At 42.6% G+C, this 27440-nt stretch overlaps 1 protein-coding gene across 15 annotated transcripts in view; it reads right to left on the bottom strand.

Moving 5' to 3' along the window:
• Positions 1-27440, bottom strand: part of LRRC4C (leucine rich repeat containing 4C) — a 1012843-nt gene that overhangs the window by 142979 nt on the left and 842424 nt on the right. For 2 of the 15 annotated variants that reach the window (XM_080642546.1, XM_080642547.1), the window contains exon 1: positions 8447-9924. The exons of the other annotated variants lie outside the window; for them this stretch is intronic. The gene's annotated coding sequence lies outside the window, so the exon portion shown is untranslated. Of the gene's footprint in view, positions 1-8446; positions 9925-27440 lie in introns of those variants that run through there. 15 annotated transcript variants of the gene reach the window in all.

The following is a 27440-nucleotide window of genomic DNA, read 5'->3' as shown; positions in this document are numbered from 1 at the left end:
GCAATTGCTAAACTGGAAAGAAATCATCTAGAAGTAGAAGAAAAACTTTATTAAAATGGACTGAAACAAAAACAGACATCCAATGCAACCAAGTCAAGGCATCTATATTCAAAGACTGAAGAGTAAAAGTAAACCATACTTCATGGCACCTTACCATTTAGCACTTCCTCTCATCTAATCCAGTGTCTTCTGCTATTACTTAGGAGAGGAAGGAGGAAGCATGAAGCATGAAGGTGGAACACCTCCTGAAAATGTATCGCGGGCCTCATAAAGCCAGGTGTGTACATACTGTGAAAAGTGAGTGCAGCTCACCCAGTGTTTAAAGGCAGACACTTTTACTAAGGAGATCATTTTGATTTTCCAGAGGCATGATTCCATATTTGGGCATTACCCCAATTTTAAATCCACAGTCTTTTCCAATAGTCATCGTGAGGAGGAAGACCCACTTTCCATGACTGTGCAGCTTGTGCAACGCAACTTCAAGGGGCACCTTCATTTCTGTGAACAATATTCTTTGAACAATGCCACTGAGGAGTGTGCATTGTAAAACCATTAGCGCGTCCAATTAGCACAAAAATGTATTTACAGAACTATTATCTATATTTCAAAAAGCCAACTAAATGCCGTGCATGTTCTCACACAATTGCGTACAGTAATTAAAACATCTTTTCTTTTGGCTCCATTTATATCAACTCACATTAACAATGTTCATCCAGTGCATTTCAAGAATGATGATTGGCAGGAATGTGTTTTCAATTAGACAACATGGAGGAGCAAATTGCAATGTATTTATTAGGCAACATAGTTTTGAAACATAGGTCCCTAGAGGAAAAATTATAAAAGGTGATCTTATTAATGAAAATATTGGAAAAATAATGGCCTTCACCATAAACAGAATTGAAGGAACCTCCTCACCACTAAAGATGTGCATCCATCCAACTCATGTATTGGCTCTACCAAAATATATTGAAAATTTCTTGTAAGCAATGTTAAATGAGGGAGATGACAAGATGAGAACCATATCTTCAAATAAGTCACAACATCGTGGGTTTTGGAAAAATAAGTAGATATGTGATAACAGTGATGAGAGCTATCACACATGGATGAATAAAACACTGGTGTACAGATGACGGGGAGACTCAGTGGACCATGGGGACCTGGGAGACATTCCCAGAAGAGGTAACTTGCAATGAACTTTGACATATATAGAATATGTCATAGTAAATACAGAAATTCTCACAAATTTGGTGCCAAATGTAGCCTGAGATATCTCCAGAGGAATAAAACATTCAGAATGGCAGGCAGACAAGAAATGACATGAATAGGTTGGCCAGATGGTATTATCAAGTGAAGAATCTGGATTTTATTCTATAAATATATTTATAGAATACAGAGAAGGGGATTTTTTTAGCATTATTTCTTAGGATAATCCTTTTGAGGGAAGAATGAATAATGGACTACACTGAAGAAAAGTTGATGTCAACTGAAAGACAAGAAAGTTAAAAAGATATCTGGAACAGTAATGAGAGAATCTGAACTGAGAGATAAAAAAAGCTGTGCTTAAGATAGTGCATGGATTCGATGAGTGGTCGGATATGAGGGAGCTTAAAGAGACAGCAGCATCATTGAATCTGAAACTATACAGCCTCCCCTCTGTTCCACTTGTTAAGTTTGCAAGGCCTACAGACCAGGTAAGGAAGTGGGGTCTTGATGGCGATGGAGATTTAGGAGTCTTCAGCATACACAAGTGGCTGAGGCCAAGGATCTGAGTGTCATCTCATAAAACAAGTCCAGTTGGCATCTCTCAAGGATGCAGAGAGACTGGGACTAGAACAGATTCAAAGGGGAAGCCCTGGACATTTAAGGAGAGCAGAAGGAGAATGAAGCCAAATGAATCAGGAAGTGATAGCAAGCAGCCCCTGGAGTTCTGGAGGAGTTTCAGAAAGCCAGAAGCAGCGATGCTAAGTGCCACAGAGAGATCAAACGTGACAAGGACTGAGATCAAACCTGTTGGGTTTGTAGGATATTGGAACTGAACTTCAAACTTATTGTTAGCATTGACCATATTTCTCAGACAATTCTGAGTTTCCAGATGACCTCACAGAATTTTGCAAAACTTTTCTGACGGTTACTTGTATTGACTGAGGAATATTTTTCCCATCTTTCTGAGAAGTTGTCCCTTCCTCACTTATGGGCACTTTTGGATATTACTGAAGACTGGCAGAGGTATATGTGACAACCTTCATTTCAGGAAACTAGGGAAAGGGAGGCCTTCTCCATCTCAATTAAAAATGCACACTGACTACCAGGTTAGACGACAGTGAGCTATCATGCTTATGTGTTAGACTTACGTCCACAAGTCTGATTCTGATCTAATCTCTAAAGTCAGAAGAAATGTAGTTTCTACTTCCAGTTCCACCACTTAGTTGCCGCAAAACCTTAGACAAGTTATTTAGCCACTTTGATTTTTCAGTTCTCTAAGTGAGAATTAAGGAGGAAACAATATGTTATATATTTTCAATATACTACATGGTGTATATTAAATGCTCAATAGATCGTAGTAACTTTCGCTGTTGTGAAATTATACCCATAACCGCCATAAGAGTTGAAAGCTTCCATAAGCACAGAAAGCTGCCATCAGCTTATAACAAAGTTGAAATACAAGTTCATGAATCTTATATACATTTTTCATCTTTTTTAGGCTTCATTATAAATCCGATTTCGACACTGAAAAACATTATCAAAAGTAATATTACCAACTTCAATAGCAGAATTGGCAAAAGATTTTCATTTATTACTCAGCCACAGTGATGCATAAAACACTCACAGACTTTCAAGTTAAATTTTCCCATTTCAGTGGAAAGTAGTCAAAAGTTTCAATGAAAGGTAAGCTAGCATTTATTGTGTACTGATCATTTGTCAAACACTTATATACGTGAATACTTCCCCAAGGTCAAGAACAATGATCTCCAGTTTTATAGTTGAGGAAGCTAAAGCATAGCAAGGTTCACTGGCCTACTTAGGATCCCCCAGCTCACAGGTGGCAAACAAAGTTGGAATCCACTATTGGTCTCCTCCAAATCTCACTGTATTTCTTCTACAAACAATCCTCTAGAGATTTCTTTCACCTTTTACTCTGTATATTAGCCATTATAACACCAATTTTGCCTTTCTCTCAGAATACTGTGCTGTTCCCCTCCACAGTTAAAAAACTAGTATCAGGAGATCAAAAATAGTATGTTTTTTAATTCCTAGGAATCATGAATTCCTAAGTAGTCAATTGTGAATTCAGATCCTAAAGTCTGAGTGTTTGAACAAATCTTAGATTTTACTTTTATTTAATAAAAAAATGTAAGACCAACCTAAGAGAGGTGAGATGACTTATATAAAGCATTACAGTCTTTTACTGACAGCATTAAGAATAAAAAAATATATGTACACTGTATCACCTAACGTTCAGGCCTCAGCTTTCCCAACATAAGGAAACCACTGAATGGTGCTTAATATCTGTGTACAATGTCCTTTTTGTGTACACACACACACACACACACACACACACAGTGTCAATATACTCATTGATGTTTCTCCTTAAACTCCTATAAGTTGCATGGGTATATACATGCATTTGAGTCTTTTGGAAGAAATGTCACTTAAAGTGAGCTCAATTAGTCAGGGAATAGCACAGGCACAGTATTTCTCAAACATTTCTCTGAGGGGCTGAGGGCATATCAGAGCAGAAATGAAATCCTTGCCCTCGGGGAATATGACGAGCACACTATCTTAGCCATGAGACCTGCCCAACCAAGTTTCAATTGTCAAACTGACCCTTCTCCAGGGAAAGCATTTTGAAGGAAGGTGCAACAGGTCCTTGATCCCCTTGGAGAGTCTTCCAAACACCATTGACAAACCATTGCCTTTTTTATGTCTGTATTCTGAAAAACTTGACAATCTAATGACACTTTACTGGGATACGGAGTATGTTTCCCACAATTCACAAAGTATATTTCCATGTTTCCTGAGGAAAGGGCATTTATCAGAGCCCTCCCAAATGTGTTTTAAAAGTATAGCACCTTACCAAAAAGGGTTGCATCTGTTTGCATTACTCCAACTGTAATCTCCTCTATATATTTCTCCTTTGTGACTCGCCTGTGCTAACATGGTTGTAGATTAACAGCTTCTGTCAAACAAGACCATACTCGTTTTTGTTTTTTTACAAATTGTGTATTCCCTGGACTAAAGTCAAGAGATGCGCAATTTAAATGTACACTTATTGAACGCTCCTGTGCCTGGCATACATAATCTGATTTCATCCATGTGGTTCTTTACAACCTCTCCTCTCTTACAGATAAGCATGCAGGCTCAGCGAGGTTAAATGGTGCATACAACACACAAGATCCAGTGGAAAGATGAGTATTCGAACTCACTGAGGATGCCAAGGTCCAAGTTTACCGAATTTCTCAGCCACATTTTTGAAGCACACTAAAAGGTAAAATGTATCAAATGGTAAGGACGTCCGCAGATGATGTCTTCTTAGGATCAGTGAAGATGGTTAACTTTAGGATTCTTCTCCAAAATCAACACAGGTTTCAAACTGACTTTGGAACTGAAAAGAAGCAGTATAAGATTCCAAGGGACAACTCTTCAACCTGACTACATGGCCGTGACCTACAGATAGGCCACCAAGAACAAAGCAACTGAAAGAGTAGTACCCTTTTTCCCTCAAGAGGGAACAGGTCTCTGGGGCATATTGAGGAAATAGACAAAGCACAGAGCTGCTGTTGTAGAGAATGAAATGATGAGCAAAGACCAGGAGGGGCTGCCTCAGAAAAGCATTATTGAGTTGGTGTTGGAAGATTTGCACATGCAAACAATATGACACTTGTGTCTACATGAAGTCTTGATGCTAAAAACTATCCGGTCTTTTGCAGATCACAAAGTTTAACTAAGAAGATGTTTAACTAACCCAGAATTCATTACAACGAGGAAGGCTGACGGTGAATCCAAATTGTGAGTTTGGAGGCCTTAATATTAGGAATGGAATTTTATGCCATCTCCATTAAATTATAGTACTGCCTAGAAATCTGCATTTATTTTGTGCAGTTCAGGTCCAGACGATGTAATATGCAGCTAAAATTATCCATTGGGTATGCAAAATCTGTCACATGCAACTTTGAGACCAAAATAATAGCGACACAGTAAGAGTCCTTATTTTCCCCTGAAAATCTCATTTAAGTATTATCTCTGCTGAGATTTATGTTTTCTACGCTTTAAGGAGAAAATCTTGATTTCCAGTTCCCAGCTTGAAGCAGCTTTTCAATCTGAAATGATTCTTGCAGCCAGTCTGTCCTGTTCAGAACTCAAAGGGAGAATCTGGCAATCACTGCAAGGCCAGCCGCACATTCCCTCCTTCTCAAATGTAGCCACTAGACCTGGTAAAGTGTCTGGCCAGCCTGTATGCATGCCCAGAAAGTTAATCCAAATTAATCCCAGAACAACCATAACAAACAGCCCTCTTTAGAGGGCCTATTATGCTCAGGGTTTTGCATAACATTATAATACTCTTAATTCACCAAATCATTCAAATTGAGCTGAATTCTAATTTGTTGACATTGTCAATCCCATCCCACAGATGAGAAAACAGAGGGCCAGGGAAATGGAAGGTGAAGATGGTTAGCTAGCTATTAATTAGAGGAGGGAGATCAGGTAAAAAGGGAACTTCAAAACTTGCAAAACCCAGCAGTTTCTGGGCCCCTGGACCTCAGCAGAACCCCAGTCAGTACACAGCTACCAACTCAGAGGCGTCATTCAGTGGGCACCAAGTTGAGCTCTGAAAGAAGCTCAGGAGGTAAGTTTCCAGGTCTCCCGTGGCCATCATTTCTCCATCAGTGCATGAACAAGTTGCCTAAAACTCAGAGCCAAGTCTGACTGCCAAACCAAAGGAGCTAAATCCCAAATCAGGCCATGTGTCCCTAACTGCAGCGCTGGGGAGATGAGTGATTCATTCACCAGATGAAAAATGCTGTCCTTGGGTGCTCCATCCTCTCCAGATATGAGGAACCCACGGGAGTGGAGGTGGGTGGGAGGAAACATTGCAGCCTGCAATTTTTAAAGACACTGACCCCCCCCCCCTTTCTCTCCCCCTCCTCCCTCAACCCCTTCCTCTTCTCATTCAGAAAAGCTTGCACGTGTATGTGAATGTGGGGGGTGACAATATGGAGGAGAGTAATGCACTTAGAGGTCTCACTGGCGCAGCAGTGAAGAAATTTGTGTCAAAAAGAAAAAAAAGAAGAAGAAGAAGAAAGGAAAGGAAAGGAAAAAAACCTCTCCTGATTGGCAGAGGCCAGGCCAGCTTCTCCTGTGAAGCCCAGAGCTGAACTACGCAGTAAAAAACGTCAAAGCACACTTTTTTTTTCTTCCTTTTTTTCTCAGTTGTGCTAAGTTGCAATTGAGCAGGAACTTGAGTCAATCTGACCACAGTGCTCGATTAACTGTGCTCAGGTAAAAACAGAGCAAACAAGGAAATAAAACAGATAAACAAACAAACAACCAAAAAAACGGCAAGGAAGGAGAAATAAGATATGCAAAAGCCTACAGAGATCTTGGGAGAGGGGAAAAAAAAAAGAAAAACCTTACATGATTATTTTCATGGGTTGGTGAATGTATTGCCTGAGCTGTGTCCCTACAGGAACCATGTGCCCAGGAAAATAAATTAGAGAAGTGTCCAGCTGTAGGCTAGTTTAGTTAAGGAGTAATGAAAAGGATAAGAAGAGCTGATGTGAGTGGAAGAACAGGCTCAGATGCTTTTAGCGGGGTGTTTCTGGTTTCTATTATCACCTCTTGAATATAAATCTAACTCCATGGTTCCTGAATGACTCTCCAGGGACCACCACTCACTGGATTAAAAGTGCCCAACACCAAGCAGAGACCCCAGAGAATACTGCCTTTTATCTCAGGATATGCCTGCATTGTGGACAGGGATCCTCTCATTAAAAAAAAATAATAATATTAAAGCGAAAGTTATCTGAGCTCAGCCATTAAAAAAAAAAAAGACTCAAAACGGATATACATGTTGGGGGTGGGCTAGTCCTGAGGTCCAGTCTGGCAGGAGTTCGGTTTGAGCCCTCAAGACAGATACTTTCCTTGACCCTTCGAGCCAAAAATGGCAGCTGGGGGGACAGAAATAGCAGCACCCACTATGGCTGATTTCTATCCAGTTTGGATTCCACACTGAATTTGTGTGCTGTTTTGAGGCCTGTGGGAGTCACCTGTCCCATATGGTTTGGCCATTAACCAAAGAGTTATAGCTTCTCTAGAGAGGCCTCGGTTCCCTTCTGTTATTGGCATGAGATCTCTGGGGAGTCTTCTGGCTCTAAAGTTATATGAGTCTATGATTCTGATAGAAGGCCCCAGAGAGGTATCAGGAAGGGTGAAGAGGAAGAGTTCTGCCAGAGATGACAGAAAGGAAGGAGATGGAAAGAGGGGGGATCCTACAGGCCCTCCGGCTCTCCCGGCATTTCCCACCTCTTCTAATTTTGCTTCCTTGGCCTCTTTCCCCCAAAACAAACCTGTCACAGGAGAAGCACTAGTATGCAACACGCAGACTTTTTCTTTAGCTCCTTTGCCTAAGTTACCACACAGGATACTCACTCGCTGCCTTTTTCTCAAGAGCCCTGTCCCAGTGAGGTTGGGAAGGTTTCTGGAAAAACCCAAGCCAACTGCCCAAGCCATCTACAATCTAGGCACAGCCTCTCCGTCATCCAAAGAAGTGGTGAATTCGAAGGAGGTGGGGCTGAAGAGAAGTGGGTCCTCCCCTCACCCTTAGCCCGGGCAAGAATCGAGGTACTCTGGACCACATTTGAACATGTGTTAGCAAAAGAGACTGGGGAAAGTGTAGCCACCTCTCTCCACCACTTCCTCCCCCATCCTCACACGTCCTCCCTCCACCCACCAGGAGCCAGAAGCCATCCTTCATCTGCTGGGTTTACGATCATATTTTTTTTTGCGTTAATACATACGGTTGATCTGCAGTGTCAGGTTGGATAATGAAATTTAAATGAGGCCCCTTCGATATCCAATGGCAAAACATTTGTGCATCCAACTCTGGGGCTGCCATGCAACTTAAATGCATCCAGAAGTGTCCACCACACAGCATAGGCACCCCACACTGCAGTGGCTTTCTTGGGGAGATGTTTTTTTTCCCCCTGATGAACATTTGCAAAGGCATTTGCCCGGGATGCAGACAACCTGCATCGGTACAGCAAACCAGCTTATCCTTGAGCACAGGGTGCTGGAGCAAATGCGTGGGCCACCCTCTCTTTTATTCCTGGCTCCCTAAGTGATGTCTTTAAAGACCACACTCGGGAAGGCGAGGGGAGAAGGGGACTAGGAACGCTAAATTAAAGGGCCTTTTTCTGCATCAATAAATTAGAAAGTAAGGATCACTCACTGTATTTCAGACTGATCACAGCAACATCCAGATGGAAATCCAGGTGGTTAAGAACAAGCGAAAATGCACGCTCTTGACACCAAAAAGAAAAAACAAAAAACAAAAAAAAAAAAAAGGAAGACAAGGAGGTTGATGAAAAATCCAAAGGCAATTATCCATCAATTTTAGTCAACACAGGCACACATCCAACTGTGCTCTGCGGGGTGTCTCCCCCCCAATCAATGCCTCATTCTGCCGCGGTCAACTTTTTCTTCTCCACAATTTCTTTGCAGATGTATTATTAATTTCCTCGAAAACACCACCATATCAGGTCTTTACTTTCCTAAAAAAAGCTCCAAACTTTTCATTCCAAAAATATATCCTTGGCTTACTTTCTCCTTTGTAGAAAAAAATGAACATACTTTTTTTGTGTGGCTCCTCGGTTCTCCATTTCCAATCATCCTTTTGGGGGAAGGAGGAGGAGGGGGGGGCAGCTGTTTATTATTTATTTATGTCGGAGCACACCGACTCCCGCGGGTCTGACACTGGTCTATTTCATGTTTCAGTGCTCCCCGTGGGCACAGAGACACATGTGTGTGAAGATCCAGGTCTCACGGGAAAAAGCGTCGCTCTTCCTGCTCTCCCGCACGATCCACCGCGTTCCGCGCCGAGAGCGAGCTGCGTCCCGCATCCTTCATGCTTGCCGGGCACCCAGCCGCCACCGCCACCGGGGGAAAAAAAGTCTCCTTTTACATCGTCGATTCCTCTCTCCAGCTCCCCACCCCCTTTCGGAGAAGGTGGGGATCAACTCCCCCCACTCATCACCCTCTTGGCCGGCCCCTTCTCCAAAGATCTGATTAGATTTCTCATCACAACCCAGTGCGCAATTGGGTTCTTTTTTTTTTTTTTAATTTTATTTCAGCCACCGGGCCAGCCACCTTTCCCACTCCCTCCAAATGCCCGGTTATATCCCGTCTCCTTCCCTCCGCCGCCTCTGCAATTTCATAATCTCACGTTAAATGGAGTGCGGGGGGGCGGGGGCGGGGGCGGAGGTAGTGGGGGAAAATTTCAGGGCTCCGTCAGCTGTCAAGAAGACACCCATCCCCCCCCCCTCACCCCCTACTTTCTTTCTCTCTTTCCGAAAGGCTCGGGGGAGGCTCTGGCTGCCTCGGTCCCCGCCCCCACCCCGGCACCCGTCCGGTTCCTGCAGGTGTCGCAGAACTCGGGGAGCAGGGCCGGGATCACCGGGGAGACGCGTGACGCGGTCCCTCGCCGGTGGCCCCCGCTAACCCCGGGGTCCCCTTCTCCTCCATCGGCGGGCGGCGGATCCGGGGGGCGCCTCGGCGAAAGGAGTTCAAACTGTGCTTTTATTTCAAACGGGGAGGGCGAGGCGGGGGACGGACGCGGGGCTAGGCAGACGGAAACACCGTGCGGAGAGGAGAGCGCAGCGGAGAAGGAATCCCCAGGGGCTGGCTCCTCTCAGCCTCCTTGAGTGAAACTGCAGCTTTCATCTCCTTCCCAGCTGCGTCGGGTGCCGCCGGGAGCCACAAGTTGGTTCCTCTGGGCGCAGACCTTCCCCACGCCGGCTAGTCCTCTGCGAGGAGACGCGATCCGAGGGGCGCAGCCACCCCGCACCGACCAGGGCGCCCGCGCCCCGCCTCCGGGCTCCCAGCTCGGCCAAAACCCCGGTCCCCGGCCATCCACTTCGACTGGAACTCTCTTCCTTCCCCTCTGGCTCCCCTCTCTCCTCTTTTCCCCCAAATAAATAAATGCTGTGCCGCCAGCAGCTCGAGTCCAGGCTTTCCCTCGGCCAATGCCAAGTCCAAATGTTTAGGGTCCAAGCTCCCCCAAATCGCCTCTCGGACTGTAGTCTCCTTCCCACCTCTGGCCCTCTTTCCTTCCCCTTCCCCTTCCCCTCTCTCTTCTGTGATCAGTAAAATACAATTACCCAATTACCTCCCATCATCTTAGCACTGATTGGCCAATTGCATTAACACTTCAAGTCGGGGAAGAGGGGATTGGCGCCTCTGCGGTGGGGCACCGCTGCCACCTGGAGGGCAGAGCCAGAACTGCTGCGTTTCGAAGCAACCCCCACGCTCCAGGGTTAGTAATAGGCAGAGAAACTCAGGGGCTGTGTGGGAGAAGTTGTCTTTCTTTCTTTTTTTTTTTTTTCCCCCTAAAAGCCTGCCTATTTTCATCCTGCAAACCAGGAGCTGGAGCTACCATGGGGGAGACAATGAAATCAAATTGCCACCAGAATTCAAAACTCTCGCCAAGCACACCACACAAAGCTGCTGCCTCTGATTCCAGGGCAGGAGCCTCTGCCCTCCCTGGTCCAGCAGGCGGGTCACAGGTAAGGATAACCCAGTTCCCGCTGCTCCTACCTGGGGTAGGCTGGTCAGGAGGAATCTAGGGGCAGCTGCAAGCTGCAAGGGAGGGAGCCTGCTGTGGAGCAGGATACCCTCAGCAGGAGGAAGCCCTGGAAAGGCAAGCTGGGAGCCCTCAGCCTATGCAGCCTTGCAGTAAATTGGCCTGTTCATCTTGTACAAGACATCAGGGCAGTTTGACAACTCAATTGCGGCATCCCTGGCTCCTGGCTGTGGGCCTCTCCAATAAGTCATGGGGATAGGGGGGCACATTTCAATTTCACTGCGTCTTCTTAGGTGGAGGGGCCCACAAAATAATACTATAAATAATGTATGCATGCTGGTTTCTTTCTCCGCTATGCAATTGTCCTAAGGCCCTTTCTGTAAGCTATGATTACTCATTTTATGTCATTCAGATATGTAACCTTGAGATATGAAAAGGATAACATGGGGAATGATAATTCAAACAATAAAATATTATGTATGTTGGGGAGAAAAGCAGATAAATATTTCTCTTTTTCAAGCTGTACAATTAATGACCTTTGTGCCATTTTTTTTTTTTTTTTACTTGTCGGAAATCGGTATATGTACTTGTTTTAAAAACAGTTTTAAAGAGGCTGTAGGTTACTCCATTCAAGCACAATACGTAACATTTGAGTCTTTATGTGACAAATCATAATGAGAAGTGGCATTCAGTGACAAAAAGGAGAACAATTTACTAAGGCAACATCAGAGGCATATCCGAGTTCACACCAAATGTTCTTTTTCTTCTTTCCTGTTCCCATTATAGTACAAGCATATTTCCTCACTTAAAGATTTTTTTTAAAAAAAGAATTACATCTACACATTCTTTGGGTATGATGCACATGCTCATATGTATTTCAGGGATCAGCACCTGCAAGAGGAACGCCTTCCTTTACACATAGCTTTTGTTTTATGGCCATTTCTCCATCGATTTGGAGAACCTCAATGTAGTTACAAATTACATGAATATGTGAATTTGTTGAGGGGTAATGACCTTGCTTCTGTTTTAAAATGAATGCTGTATTAATTGATTTAAAACACTAGTGGGCAGTTGACTATAACTTTAATTTGCCTTTTGAAGCTTTCACGTTGTATGCTGATTGCAGCTTATCAATGAATACACTATTTACAAGTGCATGTAGCTGCTCCAGCAAGCTTTGGAGGTACCTACGCTCTGGTTCTGAGGTAAGCTAGAAGCCACTGGAAATGAAATGTTTCTTTCTAGGGACTTTGACAGCAAGGGAAAGAGCAATGATTTGTTTTTCAGCGTTGATGATTAGCTACCTACCAGACATCTTTAAAGCCTTTCATAAGGAATTAATCTATCACACACAGCAGCAGGGAAGCAGCAGTGCTATTTAGCCGAAAGGAAAAAGGAACGGCTTCCCCTTCCTGTTTGCCTTCCCATTCAGCAGCTGCCATTTGTCTTCTCACCTCAGCTGCCCCTTCACACTGCAGGACCCTGCGTGAGTTACCTGGCATTTATTTCCAGGCTCGATCCGTGATCATTGGGCATCCATATGGATGGGTCTTTCTGATGAATTCTCATATACATCACTTTATCTAAAATGCAAAACAGCCCCCCCCCCCCCCCCGAGAGATTTTAAAGACGGGAAACGTGAATCTAAAGCCAAGTATTTGGTAAATGACACAGATAAGTTTTGAATCCAGATCTACCCAATTCCAGTTCTTCCAAATTTGCTAGTTTTGCGGGACAAGGGCACACATGTACGACAGGCACGAGCAGGCCGGCTGCCTTTATCAGCTCTGAGTCCCAGAGGTGAGTTTGTAGCCCTGTGGGGGAATGGAATGGTCACATATGTCACTGAATGCCCTTACTCAAGAGAACTGTAGTAAGTAGTAAACAAGCTAACTGTCATACGAAAACGCATGCCAGCCACGTTGTTGTTAAATTGCAACATAAATGTACTGATTCCGTAGAAGACAGGTACTGTCAACAACAACAGGGTATGTGTTCAAGTAAAATTTTTAATAAAATCTCATGTAGGAATAATAATTGCCCAATAAATAATGAGTGGGTCACATTGTCACACTTCTAATTAGTCCATGTAATTACCAAAATCAAGGAACAGGACAAATGCCACTGAGACAAGATGACTCTGGAGAAGGGGGGTGTGGGGCGAACCTGGCAGGTTGGTTCTAAGGATGCACAGAATTCTGTTTGCTCCCCTGTCCCGATTTGTAGGTATTTGGGTGGGGAAACAACACTATCATGTCACTTCACCGTGTGCTCTACCTGGTGTGATCTTTAGCAAACAGCAGGGGCCAGCATCTTGTAATCACGAATACAAAAATAGCAAAAAGAATGAATTTATGAACTTTACTTAAAAATAGAGAAAATAGGGATGTGTCTATTGTGTTTAGTCATTTTATTGAACAGGGCATTGGCTGCTCTATTCAAGCATAAGACATACCTGAGATGTGAGTCTTTATGTTACAGATTCTTTTCATTTTTAATACTGTTAACGAAGGCCCAGACTCTCCTGTGGGATAATCTTACCAAGCTTGCCTCTGCTGTCACACATAATGAAGAACGTGAATTAACTTCTTTAGAACAACTTCTTTGGAAACGACTTAAATGATAAAATGCTGTATTTAGTGGAACTCACTACATGCCTTATGCTAGACAATAATTTAAGAATGCTGTATTTCAGGGACAGAAGATATCCTAATAGAAATCTATCCTTTGTTCCTTGAAAATATAGACGAAGATACTAAAGTCAAGTAGATTTGCAAATTTTGGTGTTTTTTTTTTAAAATATCTCCTCTACAGTGATTATTACCCTTCTACCCAGACACCCCCCCCCCATTATAGTCATGCATTAATGTTTTAGTCAATGACAGATGGAAATGACTTGCTCATGTCGGTGTTTCTCACTTAACTATGATTGATTTCATGAGCATATGTTTGAGGGTTTTTTGTGTTGTTGTTTTTTGTATTTCTAATACTGGGCACATAATTGAATGAATAAATGTTTATTATGACACTAGGAAACCTACATCTTTTGTCTCTTACTGAATATTCTTTTCACTGTGGCACACAAAATATTAGATGAGATACTGCAATTACTAAATTGAAAAACTAATAAAAATGCCACCAAATAGCCCAGCAGGCATGGCTCAGTGGTTGAGCATTGATCTATGAACCAGGAGGTCATGGTTCAATTCTCGGTCAGGGCACATCCCTGTGTTGCAGGCTCAATCCCAAGTGTGGAGTGTGCAGGAGGCAGCCCATCAATGATTCTTTCTCATCATTGATGTTTCTATCTCTCTCTCCCTCTCCCTTCATCTCTGAAATCAATTTTTAAAAAGCCACCAAACAGCCAAAACCGGTTTGGCTCAGTGGATAGAGCGTCGGCCTGCGAACTGAAAGGTCCCAGGTTCGATTCCGGTCAAGGGCATGTAACTTGGTTGCGGGCACATCCCCAGTAGGAGGTGTGCAGGAGGCAGCTGATCGATGTTTCTCTCTCATCGATGTTTCTGACTATCTATCCCTCTTCCTTCCTCTCTGTAAAAAATCAATAAAAATATAAAAAAATAAAATAAAATAAAAAGCCACCAAACAAAACAGAGATAGAGAATTATAAGTTATATATCAGTTAGCTCTTACTGTATAATAAACTATCCAAAAACTTGGAAGCTGAAAACAGCAATCATGTATTATTTCTCATGAGTCTACAGGTCAGTCAGAGACTGGTTAAGTGGCTCTTTTGATCGTGACTGGTTTCACTGGAAGCTGATCTAAAACGGTCTTAGCTAGGACACTGGGCAACTCAGGTCTGTCCTATGTGTCTCTCCATTCATCAGCTTGGTTCAAACAAATTTCTTGGCGATAGAAGAAGTCCAAGGGAGCAAGTAGAAAGGCATGAGTACTTTTTCAAGCTTCTGTGGAGATCATATCTGCTGACTTCCCACTGGCCTAAGCAAATTGCTTGGTTGAGCCCATTGTTAAGGAATGAGGCAGGTCATTCCACCCATAATGGAAGGGCACTCTAAAGTTAGATGACAAAAGAGTGGAGAATCAGTGATCTTTGCAATTAACCACAACTTCTCTTATGGATAACAAATTCCCTTAATGATTACTGGGCTTTACAGGGAAAACAAGTTTCAACATGAGGGATCATTCAATTAACCACTTATTTATTTCAACAGATGGATATTACCCTCCCAAGATGTGCCAGGTATTATGGAAGTTATCACCAACTCCTCTGCTACCCCCACTCTCCTGACCACATCTGTTAATGCTGATTAAGGAACAGCTCACACATCTGCCCAATTCTCTCTACTGTATTCCTTTCCTATGACCCCTCTCAGGTTCCTCTGTGGACTCTTTGACACTCGTCCTTCTTCTTACCCATCCCATCCCCTCTCTAGGACTAGTTAGCTTCAGAAAAAGAAACGTGGTGAGAAAAGCTAAAGGAAGAAATAATAATGGAAACATATGTTCCTTATGTACAATAACAAGAAACTGCAACACTGGGAAAATCAGTGGTGATGCATAGAACAAAGAATTCATATTCTAAATATACAAATACCTCGCAGAAAGAAATGAGAAGAAAGAACTTACAGACGGGTGGGAAATATACATTGCTAGTCAATTTGCCAAAGAACTGGTTTTGTTCATGTTTATTGGTGCCAGTGTTTTAAGCACAGTGACTTTGGTCTCAATATATTTTGATTCATGGGTGAATGAACTGTCTACTTGGTTAGGGAAGGAAAGGGGACAAAGAGTAGGTATGATAATTATAGGCAATGGTGATACAATATGTTCAGCATTTTTAGTAGATGTAAGTGTAAAGAGCTGGGGAAGCAGAGGAGGAAGTAGCTACCTCTATGTTGGACAATTGCAGAGGATTTCACCAACAGGAAACCTGAATGTGTTAAAGTTTCATGAATGCTAGTACAGTTGATGGATGCAGGCTTGTCCGTTTTGTAGCCAGAGGACAGAGAATAAGGTACATTTTAAGAAAATATAATTTGTGGCCCAAAGATTAGCAGGGGTAAAGCTTCGTGAAATTTGACTCAGCTATGGTAGAGGTGACCAGACTATTAGATGTCATGTAAAACTAAGAGCATCCAGATTTTGAAAGTTGTGTTAAAATATTCTTTCTAGGGGACTATCGATCCCAAACGACATCTGGAGAGAAAGAGCATCAGTCAAGGGGAACACTTCCATTTTGAGGGAGGATTCTTCCTTTCTCAGACCCACTAGCCCACATGACAAATTCTAAGAGTGACTTGAAGTAGAAAGAAGAATGTGGATGGAATCAGTCATATGACAATTTGATTCCCAATTTTGAATCAATTTAGAGCCACTTACATTTTAGAAATCTTTTTTAAATGGTGATCCAAACACTCTAGAGCACAATCTCCTTTATCAAATGTTTTATGGGAGATGGTATCTGTGCAGAGAAAGTAGATGGTGGTTTTTATTGTACTGTCTACATTAGGATTTCTTGCACCAGGGAGAAAATTGCCTGTAAAGGTATCTTTAAAATTCCACCAGGAATTAGTAGATGGTGTGAATCCAGCTGTGTAATTTGGGAAGACTGCTGCATTTTATCTAGCTAAATCAGCCCTTGATACTAAACAACTCCTAAAGAATGTCACCTTATCTCAGCATTAGCCATGCAGTGCAGCTTCAGTAAATGATAGCCTTGTTTTCCCCACCATATTGCCATTGTGTCTTCAGGAAATGAAGTGCATAGATCTCAAAATTCAGTTCTCTTCACCTCGAAGATGCATTAGCACATCTGTGATTTCAGGCCTCCAGCTGATTTAGTAGCACAGGATTCAAATAATGTTAGACAATCTGCATTTTTTAGGTGCCCAGGTTTCTAACATGCACAGCATTTTAGAGGGAAGGGAATGACTGTCTAGGAGATGCTGCAGATTTCTCCTAGAAAAATTCTATTGTCATTACACAGAACCTAAAAACATCTAGATTGTTTGAGTGAATTAATTCTCTGAATACCAAAAATAAGCACAATGCTACCAACAGTATCCTATATAATAAAAGGGTAATATGCAAATGGATCCCAACAGTGGGAACAACCGGGAATGACCGGTCACTCTGATGTGCACTGACCACCAGGGGGCAGATGCTCAACACAGGAGCTGCCCTCTGGTGGTCGGTGCACTTCCACAGGGGGAGCGCCACTCAGCCAGAAGCTGGCTCATGGCTGGCTAGCACAGTGGCAGTGGCAGGAGCCTCTCCTGCCTCCATGGCAGTGCTAAGGATGTCTTACTAACGTTAGTTGGACATCCCCTAAGGGCTCCTGGGCTGCCAGAGGGATGTCTGACTGCCAGCTTAGGCCCAATCCCCCAGGAAGCAGGCCTAAGCTGGCAGGTGGACATCCCCTGAGGGGTCCCAGACTGTGAAAGGGCACAGGCTGGACTGAGGAACCACCCCCCCAGTGCACGAATTTTCATGCACCGGGCCTCTAGCCCTATATAATAAAAGCTTAATATGGAAATTTTTCCCTCAGGTGGTCATTCAACCGGGAGTTCAACTGGGAGATCGCGAGTTCAACCACTTGCTATGACACACGCTGACTACCAGGAGGTGGCGCAGAACATGGCAGGCGTCAGCAACGTGCTATGACCTCTCATTGGTTACCTGGGGGCAGGGGTGACGGGGACGGAGGTGCAGTGAGAATGCGGGGTGTCCGCTGAGCTTGCTCTCACTCCCGCTGTTACCCTCCCCCAGGACGCCAGGGCTTGCACACCGAGGAAGCCCTGTGCTCAGGTGCCTGGCACCTATGAGAAGCCTGCCATGTACCCATGCGGCCTCTTCCTGGTGAGTCAGGCCGCAGCCACTGAGACCACTGGGGTCAGTCAGGCTCCCTGTGAGTTCATGCAGGAGCCAGTCTGCAAGGCTGGCCAGGAGAGAGGGCACTACCTGCCCAGCTTCCACATGGCACCACTGGGTGGCCCAGAGGCCCGCGCTGTGCCCAAGCCCACGGAATCTGGCCACGCTCACCGCATCTCGGTGTGGGGACTCGGGCGCCATGACTCAGGCAGCGGGGGGCGTGCAGGGGCCCGGGGCTCCAGGTGCTGCCCAGGGCCCAGAGGTCAGCTGGGACCTGCCCTTCCATGCCAGGCGCTCACACTTCAATTGTCAGCCAGGCCTAGGGACCACCACCGTATACAAATTTCATGCACTGGGTCTCTAGTTTTTTATATGTGCTTATTTTTGATATTTAAATAGCTATTTCATTCAAGCAATAAAGAGACATATGAGAAACTGCTCAAAGTCACAAATCATAGGAGAGATGCAAATTAAAACAACAATGAGGTATCACCTCACACCTGTCAGAATGGCTATCATCAACACATCAACAAATGACAAGTTGGTGAGGAGGAGAAAAGGGAACCCTAGTGCACTGCTGATGGGAATGCAGACTGGTGCAGCCACTGTAGAAAACAGTATGGAGTTGCCTCAGAAATATTAAAAATGGAACTCGCATTTGACCCAGTGATCCCACTTCTAGGAATATATCCCAAGAAGCCAGAAACACCAATAAGAAAGAAAATATGAACCCTATGTTCATAGCTACACAATTTACAATAGCTAAAATTTGCAAACAGCCTGCATGCCCATCAGTAGATGAGTGGATAAAAAAGCTGTGGCACATTCACACAATGGAATACTATGTGGCTATTTAAAAAAAAAAAAAAAAAAGGAACTCTTAACTTTTGCAACAGCATGGATGGACCTGGAAAGTATTATGCTAAGTGAAATAACCCCGTCAGAGAAAGGTAAGTGTCACATGATCTCACTCAGATGTGGAATCTAACAAACAAAATAAACTGATGAACAAAATAGATCCAGAGACATAGAAGCATGAACAGACTGACGAATCTCAGAGGGAAGGCGAGGGCGGTGAGTTGGGTGGAGAGAGATTAGCCAAGGAACGTATATGGATACCTGCATAGCCCATGGACACACATAATAGTGTGGTAAGGCCTGGGAAGGGCAGGTGTGGGGTGAGGGGGTCAATGGGAAAAAAGAACCAAAAAATAAATACTATTGGAGTCAACTTTTAAAATGGGAGGAGTTTGGGAATCCTTTGCTTCACTAGAAAGGTCTTTTTAAACCATCAAAAACTGTGTGGGTGTTATAGGGGAATGAAATATAAAATGAATATGCCTGTGACAGATGAAGAATTTGAGGTGCATCTTGGAGTTGAAGTCTTTCTTAAGAACAGTGTGAACACTGTTGATTGTTAAGTGATTGAGTGTTTGACATTTTACTATGACTTTCACTTGACTATGTTCCTGAAAGGATTTTTATTTTAAAAAAGTAAGGATTTTTATGGAAGTTCACATTTTCAGTAGGATAATAATTATGCCACGTTGCAAAGGACCTAAATAGTTGTTTTTCCACAGATGGCCAATAGGAACAATGAAAAGATGCTTAGCATCACTAATCATCAGGGAAATGCATACAAAATTGCCACAAGATATCCTCTCACACATGTTAGAATGGCTATTATCAAAAGGACAAGAGATCAGTGTAGGAGAGAATGTGGAGAAAAGGGAACCTTGTGCACTGATGGTGGGAAAACAGAATGGACATTTTTCAAAAATAAGAAAGAGAATGACTATATGATCTAGCCATCCCACTCCTGCAGAAGGTGAGATTATATGAAGAAAATGAGATTTGGATCTCAAAAAGATATCTGTACTCCCTGGTTATTGCAGCATTATTCATAACAGCCAAGATGTGGAAACAATCTAAGTGTCTGTCAGAGAACAAACAGAAGGAAAATGCATATGTATACAGGAGTATAATTCAGCTATGAAAAATTGTGACAACATGGATGGACCTTGAAGGCATTATGCTAAGTGAAATAAATAAAACAGAGAAAGAAACATTATATTTTCTGACATGTGGAATCTAAAAAAAAGCAGAACTCATAGAAACAGAGAATGGTAATTGCTAAGGTCTGAGGGAGAAAAGACATAGGGAGATGCTGGCCAAAGGCTACACACTTCCAGTTATAAGATGAATGAGTTCAAGGATCCAGTGAACAACATGGTTACTGTGGTTAACAATACTGTATGATACACCTGGAAGTCGCCAAGACAGTGTATCATAAGTGTTCTCAACACACACACACACACACACACACACACACACACACACACACATGCAGGGAATCATGTGAGGTGATGGAGGTGATAACTAACTGTATTGTGGAAATCATTTTACAATGTATATGTGTACCAACACATTTAAAATTTAAGGTTACCCTTACACAATGCTATATGTCAATTATGACTTAATAAAGTTGTAAAAAAAGTAATGAAAGTGTACAGAAAAGAATTATGCCACACTGAAATTTGATTTCTTACTTTCATTCTTATGAATGATTCCTCATTGGTTTTTGTGGTTGCTATTGTTCATATTGATTTTGGCAGCTACATAAAAAGACCCCTTTTTCTATTCTCAATTCTGCTTCTTTTACGTCTAGGGTTAGAGGGAGACACAGTTATGATATTGGGACAAAGCTTATCCTTGGAGAGGCCCATGCACCCTTTTTGTGTCTTTTCCTTTTTTCATTCTTCTGTGTACATGCCTAAGGCGTCAACGTTAGGTACCTCCCTTCTCTAGGAAGAAAGATACTAAGTAAAAAAAAAAATGTGTATAGGTGCTAATAAACAATTTAGTTCAATCTAATTCGACTCATTTACTTATTTATCAAATTTTTATTGAGTGCCCTGGGCAGAGTATTAGCAACTTTCGTTATTTTTCAGTGATGCTTACACTTTTTGGAAAGGGTTAGTGTATATTCAGAAGGGGATCTGCTTGATCCCAGGACAGAGCACAAAGCAGCCTATTTGGCATTGCACAGACCTGAGTTTGAATTTGACAGATATTCCCTGTTGGTGCTTTAGGAGAACTGCAAATACTTTAGGGCTGGAGCTTAAGGAGAGTGTATAGCAGAGAAGGAGGCGAAATGCCAAGAAATGAACCTGAATATAGAGCCAGACTGAGGAATTTTTTTTTTTGAAGAGTTTATCCAAAAAGCAATGGAGCATCATTGAAGCTATATTAAGCAAAGAAATAACATAAGTTTGTGGTTTCCACAAGACATTACAAAGGGCAATTTGCAGATGGATTAGAGGATAAGAGGAACAACCAGACACACAAGAGCAATTAGGAAACCACGAAACTGTGGGAGGATATGGGACCCAAACCAAGGGAGCCGCTTTGGGTTTGGAGAGAAGGAGATCAGTGTAAGAAATGCCACGTTAGAATCTACAAAATCTTATTAATTTGCATGTTTGTTGTTTGTTCATATGTTCGTGTGTGCATGTGTGTGAGCAAGTGGAGTCTACACATAACTTCCAGTCAATGCAACAAAGCACCTCCTGAAAACTAAGCTCTCAGGGGCTGCCTGTAACAATCATTGGAGTTACTCAAGCACAGGCTACAAGCTGTGGCTGGGTCTCTGAGTCAGGCTTCGATTAGATAAGGAGTTCCCAGATATCGCCCCCAGTTAAATTCCCATTGGTTCACTTAGCAAAATGAGATGAGTATGGGCAATGTAGTGGTGTTGTCCTATTAATTAGTGGAAAAAAAAGTAAAAATCTTCAATTTCTGATCAATTCTTTCCTATGTTTTTACAACTATAACTCCTTTTCTATTGTTATTTGGTAATGCTTTACAATGCATCTATCTGGCACAATCAAAACTTGGAAGCACTGCTGAGCCACTGCATATGTTTTCATTTTGATGACACAAAAGGTGTTAAATCTGGGGCCTGCTGGACTGATGGCCTTTCAGATGCCCTTTGGACTCTTCAATTTGACACTTTTATCGGAATATGTCTACCTGGAGAAGTGCTTTCATGACAATCGACAGGATGGTGTGATTGACATTATTCAACCTTTCACAAAACAAGTCAGTTGTCTCAGACTATGACTGCAGAAAACGCTCCCAAAGTTTCCAAGTACAGCCTTTTCTTAGAGAGCAAAATTCTAAAGTGAAATTGATGACATCTTACAAACATTCCCTCCAATGTTCCTTTCACAGCCAAAGACAACAGTGAGAAAACGTTAGAAACCAAATTGCCAGCATCACTCACCAAAGTCGACTAGTTTGGAGGACCTTGCATCCAGGCCCAGGGGCCTGGGTGAGGCCACTTTTCATATGTAACTTCAGGGTCCTGAGGGGCCTGGCGGTCAGAGTCTCTCCCCTTAAGTGCTGCTGACAAGCAATGCCACTGAGCTACGCTTCAAGTCCTAGGAGGGCACCTCTAAGTGCCTGTGCCATCAAATGCCACAAAATCTCAAATGGAGATGACATGAATTAATTTCCCAAGAAGAACAAAAAGAGAAGGGAAGTCAAGAAGAAAGTTTCTTGCAACACAATATGCAGTTTAATGACACCCACTGATTGATTAAAGTGTCAGAAATGTGCCTTTCAGAGATAAATGAAGCTACTGAAAGAGTTTGGGAGCTCTCTAGCCTCTCATATTCACATGAAATATTAACTGATAAAATCAAGGCAAAGTTATGAATTTTTTGTTTTATTTTGGGTATTGAGTTTTTTTCTCTAATCCAAACTCTAACCATCTCAACAGTAGGCTCCTGGGAGAAAGAGGATACGACCCACACAAAGGCATCTCCTGGTACCAGAAACAAAAGCGAATTCCTTATATTGACGTAGGAAATCCTACTTTTCCTGGCATCACCCTCCTCTTGCCATCCTTTAGCCTTATTCATACATCATCTGCTCCTGCGCCTTAGTTTCTCCAGCCACCCAGGCCGGCTTTCTGTGTGACAATAGGGTCTTGGCAACAGCTGTTCCCTATGCCTGTACACTCCCTCCCTTTGCAGGCACTGATCCTTCTGATCTTCTAAGACAGGCCATCTTTTCCAAGCCGCCAAAGTAGCTTAGTGCTTATCACATCACTGTATTTTAATTTTGTGTACAACTCTTATCTGATGGTCATTTATTATTATTACTAGAGGCCTGGTGCACGAATTTGTGCACGGTGGGGTCCCTCAGCCTGGCTGGCAATCATGGCCGATCAGGGCCATCTCGCCTATCTCGCCTAGTCCCCGATCGGGGCTGATCAGGGCCAGCCAGCCAGGGGGAGGGGCTGCGGGGGGTTGGCGGGCTGGGGGGAGGGGAGGTTGGCTGGCTGCGGGAGGTTGGCTGTGAGAGCACACTGACCACCAGGGGGCAGCTCCTGTGTTGAGTGTCAGTGTGTGTCATAGCAGCTGGTCGACCTGTCGTTCGGTCACTTAGGCTTTTATATATATAGATTATTATCTGCCTCTGCATAAATGTGTTGTTCATGAGTGCAGGGACCCTGCCTTCCTTGGTCATGGCTGTGTTCTCTACTCAGAGTTCCCAGAAAAGATACTGAATTCAAATTTTTGACAGAAGAGCCAAAAGGGTAAAAGTTAGATTTGCAAGCCAACTACAGCCCTGAGAAAAAGACACCGTTGAGAGTTGAGAAGGAGGCATGCTGTTCTTTTCACAACAGTCACCCTTAGGTAGGGCTGTGCATCCAGTCTTATTTATGTTTTGCCAAGTACAACAAAGGGAAGAATTTATGCACAAACTTTTATCTATACGTATAAAATATTGTATAAAACTTGGGCACTTGAGTCCAATACCTGAGGTTTGAATATTGCCTCCACTCCCTCCTAGCTGTGTGACCTTAGGTAAGCCACTTAACCTCTCTAAGCCTCAAAGACCTTTTCTATCACTGGTCACATCTAATCCACATAGTTATGAGGACTGAAATGAAATAATGCATGTGAAATAACACAGAGGCTGGCATCTGATGAGCACCCATTAATTATTATTGTTATTTTCTATTATTAATAAATATATCCACCTTTCAGTTACCATGGATCCTCTCTCTTTGCCCTTCCACATGTTGTTAGCTGGCCAGCCAGCTCTGTTTTTTGTTTTTTGTTTTGGTTTTGTTTTGCTATCCCCTAATAATGCAGCAAGTATGACAAAGAAAACAGACCCTCACTCTTTGGGAAATCTTCTTGGGTATCTCATTAAGCCATGATGCCTGGCTAGAGATTAAAGTTACTTTCATCTGTACAAATATATAGCAAAATGAATGTTAATGCTGTTTTTGGAAGCATATCAAAGAAGATGCTGTTTTGTCCTTATCTTTTCTATATTTAGTTATCGTACATTTTAAAAAAAAGGTCAAACTTTTCTTCTCCCTACGTTTCTAAAGAAATCTTAAACTGTGGTGTGACCTTGAACTAACTGCTTTCCCTTTCCGGGTCTCAGATTCTCTGTTTTAAGGAAGTATAATAAATCCCAGCATGGCAGCCATTCACATCATGGCAGTGAGGTGAAAATTAGTTTCTCATGTTCAAAACCAGAGCCATCTTCAGAACTCTCCCTGACGCACGCCCACACGTTCATCCACTTCTCAGCTCTGTGGTTCCTCTGTGGGTAATATTTCATGTGTATGTCCCTTTCTGTACACTCCACATGCTGTCACACCAGCTCAGGCTCTGAACACTCTGCCCTTGTCCCCAACCATCTCTTAGCCCCAGTCTCTTCTTCCTCCCCAGCTGATGCATTGCTGGAAACACCAGCTGTCATTCAAAGCAGCCAGGGCCATCTACTGAGAGCTTACTATGTGTCAGGCACTGTACCAAGCCCCTGACATGCATTATCATTTAGCCACAGAGAATCTCATTAGCTACTTGATTATAGCCACATTCCTCACTCTCCATAATGTGGTCCTGACCTCACTGTACCATTAACTATTTAATGATTGATGTCAAGTGAGACTTGCAATCTCAAAAGACCCAAATTTCCTTATAATTAACCTAAAAATAACATTACAACCTCATAATGCTATTGCAAGGTTTCTTAACTGTAGCACTGTTGGCATTTTGGGTTAGATGGGTCAGATAAAATTCTTTGTTAATGGCGGGAGATGATCTAGGTGTTGTAGAATGTTTAGCAGCATCCCTGGCTTCTCCCCACTAGATGGCAGTATCCCTTCTCCCATTTCCCTCCCTGCATCTCTCCCACCCCCCATTTTGAAGATGGAAGTATCTCTGGACATCGTTTAATTATTCCCTCACCACAATCATGTAGAAGACTACTAGATGGCGTACTGGGATGAATGAATTAGATACTTTTACATGCTGGGTGTAAACAGTCCCTTAGTTCTTGGGGCCATCGCGTATGTCCCCTGTTCCCCAGTGTAACCACAGGCCTCGTGGCTCCCAAGTTTCATCCCACGTCCCCCACCCTCCTTCTGCCTTTCACACTCTTACCCATCCTCCAGAATGCTTCCCATACTTCTCCTACCAGAAGTTTCCAGCGGACTAATATTTCTCCCTCTAACTACCATAATTTTCGTACTTCAATCATTGCCTTTACATTCTGCTATCTTGTATAGTTATTGGTGTAATTGTACCATCTCTCATGTTGGGACCAAAAGTTCCATGAGAATGAAATTCTTTGGTGATCTGTCTTTTTAGCTACTGTAGAAGTGAGCAGTTTCTGGCATATATTATTTGCCCATTAGATGTTTGTTAAATTGAATTTAGGACACAAAAGAAATAGATGCCATTAAAAAGGCAATGCTTATGAATGTTAAAGTAACCTAATAAAACGTTAGAGAATAATAAATTAAAATTCTATCCAGATGCTTGTTGAAATAATCAGATCATTGAGCCAATGGAGGTTTATTGTTTAAATTATTCATGCCACTGCCTTAGTTCTCTGCTTGTCTTTGCACATGTAGGAGCAGCTGAGAATTATAGTTGTCATTTGAAAACTATTAAGTGATTTGCCTATTGATGGGATCAGTATTCTTCTGCTAGAAACAGAATTTATCAAATAAAGGAGATTCAAGCAAATCTACATTATTGCTTTATTAACCAAGAGGGAGGGCCAAGGAGGCAGCTGCCAATGGGAAATGATACAAATTACAAGTGAAACTGAAAACATTTCCCTCTTCTACCTGTCCTCTTAGAAAAAGCCCTTCTCTACTCCCCCCACACAAACTTATTTGCTATAGTAGGTAAAATTTCCTGCCCGCTCAGGGTTTGAAATCTAGATAGGTTTATCCACAGCCATGGCTACATGACAGTTGTGATAAAGTAGAAAAGAGTTTCATGTCGTCTTTGGGAAACGTGGGTTGAAGACTCTACATTACCACTTAATACCACTGTGACTATGTTAGGCTGAATAATGGCCCCTCAGAGATGCCTACATCCTAATCCCTAGGACCTGTGGATATGACACTTTGTCACTTTCTGTGGCAAATGAGACCTTGCAGGTGTGAATGATTCAAGATTTTGTAATGGAGAGATTATCCGGATAATCTAGGGATTATCCGGTGGGCCCAGTGTAATGACAGTGATCCTTATAAGAGGAATGGAAAGAATATTGACTTACCTTTCTCAGTTTGCTCATAGAAGAAATTAGAATAAAAATATTATCTCTGGGCTGGTGTGGCTCAGTGGTTGATCTTTGACCTATGAACCATGAACCAGGAAGTCATGGTTCCATTCTTGGTCAGGGCACATGCCCAGGTTGCGGCCTCAATCCCCAGTGAGGGGTGTACCGGAGGCAGCCAATCAATGATTTTCTCATCATTGATGTTTCTATCTCTTTCTCCCTCTCCCTTCCTCTCTCTGAAATCAATAAAATCTATTTTTTTAAAAAGAATAATAATAGTATCAGTCTCAGAAGATAGTTTTTAGGGTTAAATGGATATGCAAAATTAATATAGGCAAAGTTAATATATGCAAAATATTTGTCACATGCAAATGTAATTTTTGCCATTCCTATCATTTTTAACAGTTTTATTGAGATACAATTGACATGCCATGCAATTCACTCATTTAAGTGTAGAAAATCCATGATTTTCAGTATAGTCAGATTTGTGCAACAATACCACAATCTTGTTGTAGAATATTGTGCCACCTCAAAAAGAAACACCCTAGCCATATTAGTTATTCCTCATCTTCCTCACCCTGCTTTAGGCCACCACTAATCTACTTCCTGTTTCTACAGATTCGCTATCTGTATTCAAATTGATATAGAACTATAACCGTATAATATTCATGTTCAACATTTCCTAAAAATAAAATCAGACCATATGTGATCTTTTGGGTCTTATTTCTTTTACTGAGCATAACATTTTCAAAGTTCATGCATGTCATAGGACATACCAGTATTTCATTTCTTTTTATTACCAAATAATATTCCATTGTGTGGATAGACCACATTTTACTCCATTCATTATCACTGTGGGATAGACTATTTTTGTCTGTAAATAAAGGAGAAGGAAGGGGCAGAGGTATGATCTTAATGGGTGTCCAGCAACCCAGAAGAGGCAGGAAATTATATTTGACTAGAGAAGGGAAACGGTGGTTTGAAAGAAGCTGAAAATTTTACTCATATTCTTTCCAAGCTGGCCCTGCCTGGGGTTCAAGGTAAACAGTTGACTCATTCATTCTATATGGAGGCAAACTAATGCAGAAGAAATCTCAGCTTTCTCACTAGCCCTATATGCGTGAGCAAGTCATTAAACCCCTTGAAATGTCAGTTTCCTCCCAACAGCTCCCCATTCCCTCTTTAC

This window comes from Plecotus auritus (assembly GCF_963455305.1).
Source record: "Plecotus auritus genome assembly, chromosome: 9".
Lineage (NCBI taxonomy): Eukaryota > Metazoa > Chordata > Mammalia > Chiroptera > Vespertilionidae > Plecotus > Plecotus auritus.
Note: the sequence above shows the minus strand (reverse complement) of the source record. Positions and strands in the feature narration are given on the sequence as shown.